This window comes from Mus caroli, unplaced genomic scaffold (genome assembly GCF_978045245.1).
Source record: "Mus caroli unplaced genomic scaffold, Mus_caroli_1 scaffold_2, whole genome shotgun sequence".
Lineage (NCBI taxonomy): Eukaryota > Metazoa > Chordata > Mammalia > Rodentia > Muridae > Mus > Mus caroli.
In genome coordinates, this window is record NW_028227257.1 from 3,669,580 (window position 1) to 3,687,253 (window position 17,674).

At 46.8% G+C, this 17,674-nt stretch overlaps 1 protein-coding gene across 5 annotated transcripts in view; it reads right to left on the reverse strand.

Moving 5' to 3' along the window:
* Nucleotides 1-17,674, reverse strand: part of Phactr3 (phosphatase and actin regulator 3) — a 219,832-nt gene that overhangs the window by 86,332 nt on the left and 115,826 nt on the right. The window contains exon 1 of one of the 5 annotated variants that reach the window (XM_021152559.3): nucleotides 495-668. The exons of the other annotated variants lie outside the window; for them this stretch is intronic. The gene's annotated coding sequence lies outside the window, so the exon portion shown is untranslated. Of the gene's footprint in view, nucleotides 1-494; nucleotides 669-17,674 lie in introns of those variants that run through there. 5 annotated transcript variants of the gene reach the window in all.

A 17,674-nucleotide genomic window follows, 5' to 3' on the forward strand; every position in this document is an offset into this window, starting at 1 on the left:
GGAGGCAAGAGTCCAAAGCAATTCTAGAGGAATACCTGGCTGGCTTCACTGAATGTCAGAGCTGGTTTCCTTGCCATAGCATGGAGATCCTGATTCCAAGCCCCTATCCCTAGTGCCCTTGACCTCTGAGTTCCTGCCCCTCCCCTATTGCCCTGTGAGTCATTCTGCAACACTCAGGGATGCTTGAATGAACACCAGCTCAGCCAGAGATCCCAGGAAATGCAGCTGCAAGGGCTGGAGCCAGGACCATTTCAGTCTGCCACTCTGATACCCAAGCCCTGTGACAATGGGCACTTTGCTTCTCCCCAGCAGCTGCACCCTCTCTTTCCTTCTCCAGGAAGACAAAGTCTCTCCTAAATTCAGTGGGAAGAGACCCCACCTCCCTGGGGAATGAAGTTAGACACTTATGACCCAGTGGTGTCAGGGTAGGCAGGGACCATATACACCAGAGCGCAGTGGAAGATGGCTTTCTATTAACTACTTCAATCACTCACAGAGTCATTAATCAAGGGTCTGAAGAGAGCTACTGCATGTCAGGACAGCTCATTCTTCCAGACAGAGTTACAAGTGCCATCATCCTTCAAGGAGTCTTCTCCTTCTTCTTCTGGACACACATGTCCATGAGCAAATTGAAGGTCAGATGAGGAAGTCCATTAGTAACTGAGGAACATAACCTAGAACTCTGCATTCTGTGCCAAGTTCTTCCCTATCCCATCATCCAACAGAGAATACCGAAGGAACATCACAATGAGACAAAGCACAGAGCCAGGTCTGAGGGTTCCGAGGTGTTGCTGGGCACCATCCCTGAGACAGAGCTTGCTAACCACAAGGAAAACCAGGGGGAGCCAAGACAGGACCCTGCTGCAGAGGGGACTCTTGGAAAATGCAACAAAGGCTGCTGGGAGTGGTGTAGGTGAGGCAGCTTTGCACGCAGGCATTGGAGTTGCAATGGGAGGGGGTAAAAGGGGCAGATGAACAAAGTATGGCTTTCCTGGGAGTGCAGAGTGAGGATAGAGCCCAGATGTAGCACAGAGGTACTGTGGTTCCAGTTCACAACAAACCAGCCCCTATCAGCAGTGGCATCTCACTGGGTGGAAGTAAGCAGGGGATAATCTCCAATTTAAAAAAATTACACTTGTTTATTATTGGTGCATGAAAAACTGATTTGCTAGCAGGAGTCTGTACACTTGAACTTGAAAGACCATAAGCTGGAGGTTATAGGACAGAAGACCCAGCCAAGAATGGTATGTGGCTCTGACAAGTGTCCTGGAGACAACAGGAAATCACTGAGGGCCGTCCTGTCTGTCCTGTCCTATAAGATCAGCCTTGAGGATGTGGTGGATGTCAGACCACAGGTAGACAGATGGCTGAAGGCTGGGGACTCTGACATAGGACAGGGCAGTGGGCACAGTACCTGCTATGTGCTATGTGCTATGTACTATGTACTATGTACTATGTACTATGTACTATGTACTATGTGCTATGCACTGCCCTGGGATCCTGACATGAACTAGAACCTTAGATCCCATTCCAACCCCAGCAGGTGAAGCACCATTTTCACTCTTGTACCAGTGTTAGGAGAAACTAAGATGTTCTGCAGAAACCTGCATCCCCTTGTCCAGCTATTAGACTATGAGAGAAAGGACTCCACAGAATTATGATTTCTTCCTCAAGAGTCTCATCCTGTAGCCAGCCACAATAACTTATCTCCAAGGAACAGATTTTATTCAGTTCTAATGGCTTATCAAGATCCCCTTGGAGAAGATACTGGAGCCCAGACAATGATGGGTCAGTGATGGGCAGGACCTGAGACAATACCTTGTCAATGATGGGCAGGACCTGAGGCAGTGATGGGTGGAACATGAGACATTGATGGATGGGTCAATGGTGGGCGGGACCTGAGACAGTGACTTGTCAATGATGGGCAGGACTACACCTTGACCGGGACAGATTAGCCATGCAGACCTCTTGCCCTCTTTTTAAACCTAAATCTCCTATCAAGACTAGGATGATGGACTTGGGAGTCTGTTCCTCTCCTCAGTGTGGCCACACTCAATAAATCTCTTTGCTCTGTTTTTACTTTGTCTTAATTGTCCCATTGAAGACGAGTGGCCCAACCTGGCTTGTCTGGGCTACAGGACCCAGACTCCAACACTAGCAACTCCAGAAACATCCCCACTCTTGACTATGTACAGCGACTCTCCTGGTCATAGGCAGTGACTATGTATTGGATGATAAGAGCCAGAGGCCTCATCTAACCTCTGTATACTCCCCTCTCAGCTGATCACAAGCTGCCATCAGAGAGAAAAGGGATTGGGGGACTAAACCACCAACGCGATTTGGAACAAAATATTGGGAAGCATCAGGGGCCAAGAGGTCTATTTCTTGTGGTAAGGCAGCAGGCTCAGGTTTGACAGCCATTCCTAAATACCCAGCATGCAGGATATGAACCTTCAAAATCAGATTTAAAATGTTTCAAGTGTCACATGCAGAAGCACCCTCCTCTGTGGCCTCTACACCTGGAAAACTGCCGAGTGACTGTAACAGCTGGATGGTGTCACACATGCCCAAGGAAGGCTAAACAGGGCCAGGCCAGTACACCCTTCAGAGGCAGGGTTAGCACCCCCTACAGGTCTCTCATAATCACACTGCTTAGTACAGAGGCACTGCCAGGAGTGAGGGTTGTGAGGGATGCTAGATGTTTATTTAAAAAGTAGGAACAGTAATACTATATGCCTTTCTGTTTTCGGAAACTGCAGGAAGTTCCCTCCTCTGGGTGAGCTTATCCTTACACACATCTTGGGTCCTATCTCAGCTCGCTTTGACAGAAATTCCTCCCTACGACTTTTTCAGTGTGAAGCAAACAGGAGTCTTTCTATAAGAAAATACACCTCCTAGACCCACGCAGGTCCCAACTCTGCACCATGCCAGAAACAACAAGTGGTCAGAACAGAAAGGTGAATAAGAACAAAGGGAAGAGACCAAGGCTGGGCACACACTTGGAAGCAAGACAGGACACTTTATGGTCTTCTGTGACCCCTGGGGCCCTGAATTCCTGAACAACACAGGACCCAGTCACATCAACCCTAGGCCCCGCCCACATTAGCTCAGGCCCCACCCATATCAGCTCAGGTCCCACCCACATCAATCCCAGGCTCCGCCCAAATCAACCTGTCCAGAACTCATTTTCTCTCTCGCCAGCAGGTGGAGGTGTGCAAGCACAAGGAAGAAAAGGTGGAGGTTGGCTCAGCTTAGAAGTGTAACAGCAGCAGTGCACTGCTAATACTGTGCATTCCTGTGTGCCCAAGAGGAGGCTGCTAAGACTTCCGGGTCCTTCTGGCTTTAAAGTCTCCAGGAGGCAGGAAGCCACAGTGCAAAGCAGATAATTGGCATTGATGACTGAGCAACTGAACCCGGCTATCTGACCTAGGTCATCCTCAGACAGTATCAACTAGTGTCACCTACTAGCTCATGACACTGTTGTTGTCTTCAGGGTATCCCAGGTGACCCCACTGAGGGATGCTCTCTGTGTGAAGAAGTAGCTTCTTTTAGACAGTTGCACTGTCTAGACTGCAAAGCCTCTCTTGAAAATCCTGGCTCCATGCCGGCAGAGCAAAGGCTCTGAGAAGTTCTGTGGTAAGAAATCCTTGTCAGACTATTTGATCACCCACAGGAATGGCTGCCCAAGACTGCCAAATAACAAGGAGAGCTGTAAGGCCAGGCTCAACGTATTCCTATTAAGAGCTGTTAATGATCATTTCTTATTTTGAAAACAAAAGTCTTCCTACTACCTGTAGTCAAAGATTATACCAGAAGTTGGTTTTGAAATCTCTAAGCTATCATCTCATCTCATCTTATCTCATCTCATCTCTTAGCTGCCCAAGGCCCGATATCCAGAAGTAATACTGAAGTTAAGGCAAGAAAAATGGTCACCATTGCCACTTCTGACACTGGATGGAAAATGGAGACATCACCCAAGCAGCCTTTGTGGTAATGACAGAGCTCTAACCAGAGTGCCATCTGTTCGGGATCAGCCCGTGACTCTGACAATGGTCACCAGGCCTCCAGGCAGATGTCTAGTTCCTCAGGCAAAGCTGAGTGCAGACCTGTGACTCGTGAGGCCCTGGAGATGCTGGGCGGAGCTGGGAGCATGAGCTTAGACAGGAGACGATGGGGTCGTGGGTGGGAGGGAGGAAGGGAATTGTCACTACCAGGTCCACTCTTTCTGCTGTTCAGATGCTTCTAGATTTTTCTCAGAGCAAACTCTGAAACAAAGGCTCAAGCAAGAAGTTACCTACATCTTCACAAGGGATAAAAGCAGTTCTAGAGACATTCTAAAAATTATATCTTACAGAATAAGTAGGGCTGGGGGAGAAGGCATTTAGGGAGACCTCAAGACTCCAGTGCAAACCTAAGCAAAAGTCTTACTCAAAATCCAAGTGTCTGGACTTTCTAAAACCAAAAAGCAAGGCGTGCTCCTTCCATAATGCCAGTGACAGCTGCGGGCAAGCAAAGGCTGTTCTTAAAAGAGGGTGTCTTGGATCGAGGGAGATGCTCAGTGAATAGAGTGCTTGCCTTGTAAGAGGAACTTATTCAGTCCCCGGTACCCACTTAAAAAGTCAGCCAGGGCAGTGAATGCCTGCAGCCTCTGGCTAGTCAGCCTGGCCTCACCAGCAAGCCCCAAGTCCCAGTGAGAGACCCGTTCTCAAAAACAGGGATAGCTCCCAAAGAATGACATCTGAGGGTGACCTCTGGCCTCCACACATTTGTGGGACATGTCCCTGAGTACACATGTACCTACATGTGTACGATGTGCTTGAAAACGCATGTTTCCACATCTGCATATGCAAAACACCTCTGTATACACAAAAGCAGGTATCTTGCTTTGTTTAATGTTGGAAGACTCTGAGCCAGAAGGCACGCTCCTTTCTCATTTTGAGGTCAGTGATGGGCAGATGTCTGCTATAAAGGCCAGGCAACAAATACCAAGAGCTCTGTTGACTACCTAGCTGGGTACCAGCCAACTAGGCAGGCTGTGGGAGCAGAGACTCTGCCAGAGTGGATAAGCAAATCAATGAATGTGACTATTTTTAATAAAACTTTATTGATAAATACCTGGATTTGCTCCATAGTACAACTGTTACTCTGGGAGGGTCCTTTGGAAATGTCTTAAGGGAAAAACTACTATTTGTTCCTTTTATAAGGCAGGAAATAACTGGCTGAAGGTCCCAGTTGGTCATTTACATCCCCTAGGGCCCAGGGGTACATTACTCTCCCACACTACTGCAGCTCGTGACTTGGGTCTTTATCTCTACCCACCCTGAAAGCAGACCTTTAGCTCAATTTATAATTTGCTTTTGAATTATAAGTTCATTCATTTTACATCTATCATGGCTATTTGACCATGAGGATCAAGATGAAGTAAAGGTCCAAAAACAGAGTCCAGCAGGGCCCTGTCAGAGCTCAGTATGTAGGTAAGAACCAAATGCAGACAAGCTAGGATTTTTTTCAGCTTTAAGTTCACCCATGGAAACTGGTCTAAGTACGTGTACATCTCAGAATCTTTCAGGACACACGGTGTTCCTGAAGGTTTGTCAGGTATGGTGACCACTGGACTCAACTGTGCTGGGAAGAGACCTTCCCTGCAAGAACAAAGAATCCCGAGAAGCACACAGAGGCATGGGAGTGTGTTCCACCTTCCCAGGAACTGATTTCGCTCGAGGTCCCCACCCTGCTGGCCCCGCTTCCTTTGGTGATTGTCACAGAAGCAGCAGAGCGAGATGGAGATCTCCAACAGAACCAGAGTAGCCAGCAACTGTGATGGGGGCCTGTCCTCCAGGAACAACTCCTGGTGGCCGTCTGCCGGGTGACCTTGAAGATGGCCAGCATTGTGAGGAATGGTCCTTCTATGCCCAGAGAGGTCTAGCCCACTAGACTACTAAGCAAAGACATGGACATCCCCTTTCCCCTCTCCCTAGAGCCAGCTCACCCAACTCGAATTGCACTGGGGGCTCCAATCCCTCAACTTCCACGGGGACCTGGGTGGGTACACAGCGCCACTCATTTCTCTCTTTCTTGGTGCCTGACACTGACTCTTGGCAGCTATGATCCATCTTAAGATGAGACCAACTCTGTCTGTGTGCAGTCTTGGGGCAAGGGATGGAAACAGCAAGAGGACAAGACACCAGAACAGGATATTCGTGGTGTCTTCCTTCCTCAAGCTGGACTGGTCCTGTCAATGCCCACCTTCTGTGCCTTCTGCACGTATCCACATCTGCAGCCCCCTACCTATGAGACTGCATGGTACTGCCCTGTCCTCAAACCCTGGGAATCTTCCCATCTCTCCCATGACCTCACAAATTTCCTCAAGTTCCTCACCAGCACTAGACCCCAGATTGGCAGTCTTACAAGCAGGCTATTCACCATACCCCAAAACAATACTTCCTCCTCCTGGGAGGGGGCAAACACTGATGGTAACTCCAGCACCCCACACAAGTCCTAAACACGGACCCCAGCACCTTGTATAGCAACTCACTCTAAACCACCACTCCACTTCTCAGCACCCCACATTATACTTCAACTCTGCATGTGTGTGTGTGTGAAGATGAATTCACAGATGTCAGGAGAAACACTGAGGCAGTCTCTGTGGTTAGAAAATGATGGGTCACTTCACCAGGGAAAGACTTCATGGAAAGCTAACAGAATGGAGAACCAGTAGCCAGGAGGCACTAACCAACCAAGTTTGAACAAAGACAATCAAATGTAACAAAATGCTACTGTGAGGTCATGTCCCATCTGTGAGCCCATGTGACTGCCATTTAGGGAGCTGGCCCTTGTGGCTGCTGTGACATTGCTGATAAGCACTTCTGAACTGTCACAGTCTCCAGAGTTTCTGGTTTCAGGTTTTTCAGGCACCTGAAGTGTTGGAATTGCTGGGACGGTGAGCAATTCTAAGCTGAACTCTTCCCCCATGGCCTACTTGGGCTTCCTGACTCACCAGGACAGATTGGTTCATTCTACAACCTAGATCAGTCCCCATGGAAAAAGAGGATGAAAAAACAATCATAAGAGACTGTGTGTTTGAGAGTTCATATATAAGTCAAGTCACACACAGAGAAAGCATGAGTGGCTGCCAGAGACTGGGGAAACGGAGTGGCTGTATCATCCCTGGTGCCATGGGGCACTCTAGAGAGACACAAAAAAATCACTAGATGGCCACACACATGTTCTGAATGTCACAAGTAGCATGAACTTGACCTCAAGTGTCCCAAAGTAAGAAGGTGACTACCAGTTGAGCCTCTGACGCCAGCTGACTTTGTGCTAAGCCCTTTGCACACCTTGCTGAGCTTTGTGTTCAAACTAACACATGAGTATGCACAATCTCCCACAGGCGAGAACTACTCTCCCACCAATGCCACAAGACGTGAGCCCCGGGCAGCTGAGTGCATACCTGACTCACACACAGGGCCTCTTGCTCCTAGCAACCTGAGGTCCTCTGCTGAGGAAGCAGAGAGTACAGAGCCCCTGAGGTTGGCAGCACAGAGAGGAGCCAGAACAGATAGATGGCTGAAGAGCTCAGGACCCCGTTGTAAGAATCAAGACAGGATTAGTGGCCACCCAGACAGGGCAAGGAGAGTCCCTTCCTGTAAAGTGACAGGAGTGATCTGGCCTCGGCCATGGTGTTACAGTATGGCAAGACCACTTCATTCAATGCCATCAAATTATACCTTTATTTATTTTTATTAAGAATTTGATCAAAGGCCAGGGCAAGGATTCAGTGTGCCAAGTACTCACTTGACAAGGTTGAGTTTGAATCTGCAAGGCTGAGCATGGCTTCGCAAGCTTGTAACCCTAGCATCGAGCATCACAGAAAGATAGATCCCAAGCGCTTGCTGGTGAGCAAGCCATCCCGCCTCAAGGGTGAGCTAACAGTTCACGGGGAGACCCTGGCTCCAGGCAGCAAGCTGGATAACTACAAAGGAAGACACCAGCTATCTTCTGACTTTGAACTCCATGTTCATGTACATAGACACACACACACACACACACACAGGCTCAAGTGCATGTAGCACACACAGTTCCTAACTACACACATACATAAAGATTAAAAGACACCATAAACCAATCCAGTATAATAAAAAGTTTAAAAAAAAATTGTAACATATTCAGCTGACCCACTCTACAGCATGGAAAGGCATGGAGGTCAAAGAGGTCAAGTATGTGTGTTTTCATTGAGTGTACATCCCAGAGACAACCCTCCGCCCCCCTGAGAAAGGCTCTGGATGCATCACCCTCACAGAGGCCCAAGCACCACAGGCTTCAGGACTCTCCAGGAAAGGAACCAGCACCAGTTCCCGAAGTCACCCAAAGCAGAGGTGCTTAGACCAGCGTCCAACAACGCACAAACTGGCCAGCTGCTCTGTGCACACAGCAGAGACTGGCTCAGCCACCTCGCCTCCCTCTGACTCCTCACTCTCCAGCTGCTGGTACAGTACAAAGGGTCTTTGATCACAGTTGTAGCCCAGCAGGAAAGCTTGCACTTGTGGTTTAAATGTTTCAGCCAAAGGGAGCCATTAGGGACTGCTAGGGTCTCAGCCTTGGAAATGATTTCTTCCCTCATCCATTAGGCAAATGTAATCAAGGCCAAGAGGGCCCTTGCTTCAGGTTGAAACAAGTCTGAGTAAAGACAGAGAAGAGGACCCCGCTCCTAAGCCCATTCATCCCTCTGTGGGGAACCGGCTCCTGAGCCCATTCATTCTCTGGGGTGGCTAGCTTTGCCATGGTTAACTCCTCAACATGGTGGAGTTATCAGAGAAATCTAGATCAACTGTGAATGAGGGTGAGGCAGAGATATCCGGAACCTCACACATATCTGGGACTTGGAATTGGGGTTCAAAAGCTGAGGCTGGCAGCTCCCTTAAAGGATAATAGCCCAACTCCTAAAAACACAATCCACATGAAATTGTCATGTAAATATCCATGGTAGCATTGTTCCTAACAGCCATGTGGTGAGACAGCCCAGAAGTTCAGCAGTGAGACACACAGTGCAGCAAATCTATAGACAGACAGATTCGGCCATAAGGAGGAGCAGAGTGTCAGCAGACTGCAGCATGGCTGAACCCAGAAAACAGGGTGCCAAGCAAAATACCTAAATCATAAAAGACCACACACTGGGCTAAGGTGATGGCTCAGATCAAAGCACTTGCTTTGTAAGTATGAGGCTCTGAGTTCAAATCTCCAGCACCTATGGAAAAACTGAGGTATGGCTGGGCATGGCTTGTAACCCCGGAACTGTGGGAGGCAGAGGCAGGAAGATAGCTGGAGCTGACTGGCTGCCAGCTCAGCTCTAGGATGGGGGAGAGACCTCATTCTCAAGAGAATCAGGCAGATAGTGATGGAGCAGGACATCTGATGTCCTCCTCTGGCCTCTACATGGGATGGGCTTCCATACCAGCATATGCAGACAAATGTACACACACACCCCACACACACCACACACAAACACATATACACCCATGCACACACCACACACATACATACATGCACACACATACCACACACAAACACACATACACTCATGCACACACATACATCCACCACATATAACACATACACACACATGCACATATACCACAGATGTATACATATGTGCACACACACAAACATACACACAGATACCATGCACACATTTATACACACACCACACTTACACACAGGTACAGTCACACTCACAAACATACCACACACTGCACATACATAACACATTATACACATATATACAGTAAATACACACATACCACACACACTCACAAATACTCACAAATACACACACATAATGCACACACACATACCGCACACACACTTTCTTGTTTTGATGAAAGGTCAGAACAGGACAATTTAGAGACAGAGAGTACCTGGGTGCTCACAGACTGAGGAAGGAAATGGGGTGTGATTCCGTAAGGGAAGAATAGACACATGAATGGTTTCCTTTGGGGTGAAGAAAACATTTAAAATCAGCCTGTGATGAAGGCTGCAGTGAGAGTTCCCATAGATGCCACAGAACCCAACGTAGCATATTCGTGGACTTGAGTATGTGTTGTAGGTCCCATAGCTGAGCCAGACGACACCCACGTACGCCCCTTCTCTTCTGGCAAGGATCTTCCTGACCTGACTGTATGTGGACACCCAGGATCTAACACTGCCCTCCATTCCGTGAGGTCCAGACCATGTCCAGATACAGGCTCCATGTCAAAGCAAGCACAGCATGTGCCAATGTCTCTAGACCTTTCGGCCTCTCCCACAGTCACCTCTACCTGTCAGTCTGTTGTCATCTGCAGCGCCAATGGTGGTGCTGCCCCTGCCTCAGCCCCATCCATTGCTGCTCCCCAATCACCCAGAGAGAAATAGTCAAAAAACTCGGACCAAGCGCAGTGCTTTTCAGGCATAGCTCTCTGGAGACTCCACGCACAGAGAATACTAATGCCAATTCCCCTGGAAGGTACAGGTTGTGTCTGACAGTCACTTGCCTTGAGTGAGCGGTACACTCCAGCCACACTGAGGACTCCCCACTTGAGCGCCCACTGAACAAAGGCGTGGCTTCCCCAGACCCCTTCTCTGTGGTCACTTTCAGCCACTGGTCACGTAGTCACTTGAACTTTCTGTCCTGGCCATCTCTCCCCTTCCCACTGGAACAGGAGTGTCTTAAGAACAAGGACTTGGTCTGTCCCTTACCTCATGACTTCACGTCCTGGTGAAGCAGGATTTGGGGCCCCTCTCTGTTAAAGCTCTTCTGTTTAGAGGATGGAAAGCTCACAAGCCTGGTATCCTTCTCTACCAGTGCTTGTCACCCCTTGCTGTGACAAGCGGCTCCTCTTGCTTCTATGGCCTCTCTTTTCTTTGGTGTCTAGAACAAACATTAGATACTCTTCCCCTTGAGAGCAATTCTCTCCTACCCCTTGGTCTGGCCCATTCCCATTCCAGGTCACAGTTTAAACTGCTTTGGAGACAGGACCCCGTGAACCACAGGGACCCAGCACAGCCGTCATGGCATCCCACAGAGGGCACAGATCATCAGCAAGTTGGTCTTATTGGTGAACCAACTTCCACACCAGAACAGGACCTCTTACAAAGCCAGTGAGACCCCCGGGGAAAGGGACCTGCAGGCCTGTTTTACTTGGTGTGGCCAAGCCTCAGTTCAAAGAGCCAGATTGTACTGGGTTTGAATTCTGATGAAATTTTGAGATTTGAGGAAGTTGACTCCAACCTGCTTAGCCCCTGTTCCCTGTTGCTGGTGAGTGAGATAAACCTGTCCCTGTCCCCTGGATTATGCATGAGAACAGGGAGTCACAGTGTCTGGTGCTCCAGCTGGCTATTTGTGAGTGACTGTCCTCTAGGCCAAGCAATTGCCATCTTGGGGGATTAAGCAGAGTTCTCCAGCAAAACCATCACCCCAACTGGGCTCCTTGACTGTTTACATTCATCACAGAGGGGTGGGGTGGGGTGGGGTGGGTCACAGCAGTTCTCTATCACCTGTTGTATGCTGATCTACCTTAACTGTAGGAGGCCTTTGGGAGGGGCTGAAGCACAGGAACCATGGAAAACAGGGAGAGAAAGCTTCCTTCCATGTTGGGAGCAGGGAAGAGCATGTTGTATCATACTGCTCCCCTGGGCTATAAGAGGAAGCTGTAAACCTATTGGTTCCCCAGGGGGAAATTTTGCAGACTGCCTCAGCTTGTTGCTGGGAACCTTAGGAGGGAAGGAATTTTAGCAACACAACACCACCTTCAGCGTCAGCTTCTCTTTTCTTTCTCTGTCTCTGTCTAATTTTGTCTGTGTCTTTCTGTCTGTCTGCTTCTCTGCCTCTAGCCCTCTCTGTGCGTCTCTGTCTTTGTCTCTTTGTCTCTGTCTCTTTGTCACTCTCCACTCTGTCTCTCTATCTGTGCCTGTCTCTCGGTGTCTATCTTCTTTATGTGCCTCTATCTCTGTCTCTCTGTTTCTGTGTATCTTTGTGTCTGTCTGTCTCTGTCTCTGTCTCTGTCTCTGTCTCTGTCTCTGTCTCTGTCTCTCTGTCTCTGTCTCTGTCTCTCTGTCTCTCTGTCTCTCTGTCTTTCTCTCTCTCTCTGTCTCTCTCTCTGTCTCTCTCTCTCTCTCTCTCTCTGTGTGTGTGTGTGTGTGTGTGTGTGTGTGTGTGTGTGTGTGTAGGAAACACTGGGTACTCCCTAGTGGAATGTGACAACACTCTCATTAACATCAGGGACAAGTGAAGAAACCAGAAGAGAGTCCTCCAGGACCCATGTGCTTCTGCAACCTGACTTTTTCTTCTAAACCTTTTACAGTCCCCTATAGACCATGCTCAGGGGAAACAGCAGGCTTATTCTAGCCATTTCTATGCAAAGGTGAGCTGAAAGCTGTCACTGCTCCTTGTGAGCTAAAATCCTACCATCCATTCAAAACCCTGCAAAACTGGGCAAACTTGAAACTGCCATAAGGAAAAAGTGAATGATAGGAGACCCCCTATAAGAACAAACCACAAATAAGAAAAAGTGACCCTCCAGCCTGCTGTCCATCAAGCCAACAGCCCCTGAGGGACAACATATTACTAATTTATTCATCTGGTATTGGTGTGGGCTGCAAACCAATTTATTAAAACAAAACAAGAACGTCAGGCCACCATGCACTTGGTTCCAGTAAACTTTCAGAAGACCTTGTGGGTCCTTGTCTAAAGGAGGGAAGACTCCAGAGGAGCTGGTGCTACCTGGGAAGCAGCAATGCCATCTGGTAACAGTGTGAGGCCATGTGACCTCAGCCAAATGGCATGTCTAGCAGGGGAGAATCTGCTCCACAAAGTCAAATTCTGACATCAGTGTGTGCACCGTAGCAGGTGTACAGTCACCGCCATACCAGTACCATGCATGCACACACAATAAACTTTAATTTTTAAAAACATACACCTTGTTTGTATCAGAGCTGTTTGTTACCCAGTTCATTCTCTTCTTTACAGATCTCTTGGGAAAGACAAGTCTACATGCCATGACTCAGGATGGCACAGGAAGGCACTGACGTACAGTTCCACCACTTAACACCAAGTTAACAAAGCCTTCGCTTGTCCTTTCTAAGCATGACTGTCCTGACTCTAGACCATGCTATCTACCTTCCAGAACAGTCATGAGAAGTTCAGGAGATGGGGAACCAGGCTCAGGCTCTAAACATAAATGAGAAGTTAGCCAGTGTGTGACCTTGCAGATTCTATTCATGTCACAGTCCTGTCGGACCCAGGCAGATTCTGTTGCCAAGGTTACAAGGGGGCTACTGCACTCTTGTTAGGCTCTACAGTGCACCTGGAAGAGGGGACACAGAACCTTCCCTATCATTCCTTACAGAGGCTAAGTGTCTCTAGTCACCTCAGCCAAGACTCCAAATGAAATAGGCTAACTCCTCGTGTTCTTTCCACCACTAACATCGTCCATCCTTCTCCCCCAACCCCCCACCCCAAAAGAAGATTCACTGAATAAACACTCTTGGTTCTTTTAATTTTTCATGAAAACAAGAAATAATTGTCTTAAAAGACTGTTAGAGATGGAAGCAAATGAAGGCAAGAATACCTTTCAGAAATCATCTCACAGGTGACAGTTCTGTTTGGTCGCTGTCACCCTCTGAGTATAACTCGTCTTCTGGCTTTCATTCATTCACTTGCGCGTCCTACCAGTGATAGTGATGAAGCACCCAGCACTGTACGTGGGACTTGCTGGACCAAACTGGCATCAGTTAGTCTGAATGCAGACTTTGGTCTGTCAACAGCCTTGTGCCCAGAGCCTGCAGCCTCCTTGGTAACCAGAATCATACAGACCTTGTTTTTAGACCCAAAACTCGATGGATTGCAATCCATTTGGTGGAATGATCCCGAGAAAAATAGGAAAAATTATCAAACTGTAGTGGGCTGCATACCACACTCATAGATTGCAAGGCTGAGTGTTTTAAGGATTATATTTAGTCTCTAGACATTAAAACATGAATAAATGCCCTGCTATATGCAGGTGGCTTCTTGTAGGTGAGGGCAGATCCTCTGTCCTGTATTGAAGAGTCTCCCTGGGCAGGAATGGCCAGAGTTATCCTCTGGAAAGACATGAGGCTTACACTGAGTAAGACCAGAAGATGTTGGAGGAGCAGAGAGGAGGCAGGTAAATAGCCCTGACTATAGACTTTCAACCTGTAAATGGGACTTAAAGGAAGAAACCTGCTCCCACGAGAGGCCAAGTGTGCCAAGTGTGCTACGAAAAAGATATTTTTTTTTGCTGAATAGATATACAAAGAAGTCTTTTCTCCTAAGAGAAACTATGGGCAGGTCCCTGGTCTGTACTCTTACTTTTTGTTTTTTCTTAGTTTGCCATGTTCTGATTTATGCTAGTGACTGCTGAGTAACTAGCCTGCTTCATGACGTCAGGCTAGCCCTATGATCCTGCTTTGTGTAGCCAAGATAACCAAGATCTGTTTCATGAGGCCAGGATAACCCTATGCTAAAGTCAGAAAAGGTATTCCTGGAAGTGAAAATGGCAGGCCGCCTCTCTTGAGACAGACACAGAAATACTACAGAAAATGTTAGTAAATCTGAGACTGGGGTACACAGGAAAACAGAACCCTGCCAGAGAGTCAGGCTCCTTCCAGAGAAATTATTCATCCAGTATCCGAAACCATTGTATGGGTTGCTGAAAGAAGACACGTCACATAGTCATTTTTAACAAATGCAAAAAATAGCATTTGGTGAAACTGGCACCCATTCATGATTAAAAATGTTCCCAACCTCAGAGACCTTCCTTAGACTCATAAAGTATGCACAAAAAACTGGCCTCAGACTCTGCCGTACAATGAAATATTGAAGCATCCCCTCTGAGGTCAGAAACAAGAATATGATAACTCAGAATTATACTAGAGGTGTTAAACTGTCCAATAAAGAAAAAAGAGATGGAACTACAAAGTAAAAAAAAAGTTATCTTTCCCCTTCAGAGATGTTTTTATAAAATCCAAAATAATTTTTAAAATTAGAATAATTTTATTACTAAGTTAATTACTTAGTTAATTACTAAGTTAATTACAAGAAGGTCCAAGAATCAAAGATTTAGGAAATGATATTTAAATAATGAGACAATCTTACTATCATTTAAAAAAACATGAAATCTTTCTAGAATAATTTGGTGAAATATGTTCACTAAACACTGTGCATGAGACATTGGTAAGAGGACAGCAGAGTGGCCAGATTATAAGGCACGAAGCACAAGGCCAATGTGTCCCGTTCAAAACTACAACAGGTTTATGTCAATGAATTAAAAGTTTATACCAAGAATGGCTAGGATGGTCTAGATGAAAATACAGTGATAGGACATGTTTTATTTCAGATACCCTGGCATAATGAACCCTTGATGCTAATGCTGTATGTAGGTGAGGCAGACAGGCCCATATGCTCTCCTAATGAATTAACTCATAGTCCTGACAAGATACCTGAACATAAGTGAGCTTAAGGGAGGATGGTTTTAGTTTGGTTCACAGTTTGAGATTACAACCCATCAATGCAGGTGTCTTAGTCAGGGTTTCTATTCCTGCACAAACATCATGACCAAGAAGCAAGTTGGGGAGGAAAGGATTTATTCAGCTTATCCTTCCACACTGCTGTTCATCACCACAGGAAATCAGAACTGGAACTCAAGCAGGTCAGGAAGCAGGAGCTGATGTAGAGGCCATGGAGGGGTGTTCCTTACTGGCTTGCTTCATCTGCCTTGCTCAGCCTGCTGTCTTATAGAACCCAAGACTGCCAGCCCAGAGATGGTCCCACCCACAATGGGCCCACCCCTGCTTGATCACTAATTGAGAAAATGCCTTACAGCTGGATCTCATGGAGGCATTTCCTCAACTGAAGCTCCTTTCTCATTGATAGCTCCAGCCTATGTCAACTTGACACAAAACCAGCCAGTACAGCAGGGATGGCACAATGGCCAGGGCCTGAGAGCTAAGGCAGTCAGCCATGTGGCTGTGCAAACAGATGGACTGCCTGCTTCCCTTTCTCCTTAAAGATTTGAGGATGAGAGCAGATGCAAATAAGATACTAAGTATCTTATTTAATGACACCAAAATAAGTGATAAGATACTTAATTATCCTTAAATAAGATACTAAGTAAAAATGTTAATAAATTGACCTGATTGATTTTCTGGGTTGGGAGATGGCTGGAGCAGTTAAGAGTATGTATATACTGCTCTTGAAGAAGAACAGAGTTCTGTTTCCAGCATCCACTTTGGATGGTTCACAGTAGCCCGAGGGTATGATACCCTCTTCTTGTCTGCAGGGACACTAAATTCATATGAGCAAACCCATACACACGTACGTAATCCTAAAAGATTATTAATGAATATTCATGGGATGATTTCATGAAGTGAATCTGAAGAGATTGAAGAGTACCAACCAAACACTGATATCTAGAATGTGCATTTTTTTTTAATTTCCTAGCAGTTACTACCTCAGAATTTTGACAGGCTCTGAAGGTGCTTTGGGACAGTGTATACAAATGGCCAGCGAGAGAAGGAAGAGATGGTCCTCGTCACTGGTTTTTCAAGTCAACACCAAGTGATCCAAGATGAGGTTTTTCCATCTGCAGACCATAACGACTGGAAAAATTTAAAAATAATGACACTGACAAGATTGAGGGGGAACAGGAGACGAAGGAGCACGCAGAACTGCCAGGCTACAGGAAAGCTGATACCAAGATAAGTAATTCGGAAAACTCTTTAAGACCATCCACAAGAGCATCCATATGGGCTGCAGTTCCACACCAGTGGAAAAAACCAACCAACCAAACAAACAAACAAACAAGCAAAAAAAAGTGCAAGGACTAAAGAGTTCCTAGTGGCATTTCTTTTTATAACAGGCAAATACCTGGGACAAACCAAATGTCGTTAACAGCAGGATGGATGAATGCAGTGGCTTTGTCTCCCAACCCAACAAGGTAGGGTACACTATGAAGGTGAACAAAATATTCCCAGAGCCATCAGTGGACTAACCTAAAGAACTTTGAGGCTGAGCCACAGAGAAGCCAGGTGCAAAATGTTATACCCGGCTCCATTCTGAGAAGACTCAAAGACAAGCAAAAGTAAGCTTAGAGAATGCAAGTCCAGGTGGCGAGCCTCTTGGGGTGCTGGCAGGGTTGAGGGTGAGGAGGATGCTTCCAGGCCGCCGACCATGTCCTGCTTTGTAGGCACCCCAGTGATTCCAAGGTCTTGTGTGGCTGATTGCCTGCACGCTCCAGCATTTTTATAAGCATTGATAAAAATCTTTGTAAAAATTTTACGTTAAAAAAAATAACAACTGGCTGGAGAGATGGCTCAGAGGTTAAGAGCAACGACTGCTCTTCCAGAGGTCCTGAGTTCAAATCCCAGCAACCACATGGTGGCTCACAACCATCCACAATGAGATCTGACTCCCTCTTCTGTCTGGAGTGTCTGAAGACAGCAACAGTGTACTTACATATAATAAATAAATAAATCTTTAAAAAAAATAACAACTGGTCTATTGAAAGACTGTCATATGCTGGATAATGGTGGTGGGAAAGACGAAGGAAACAACACATAACGGTTCCATTTGGTGTAAAATTTTAAATAATAACAGAGTCCTAGGATTGAAGGTTCTCTTGGC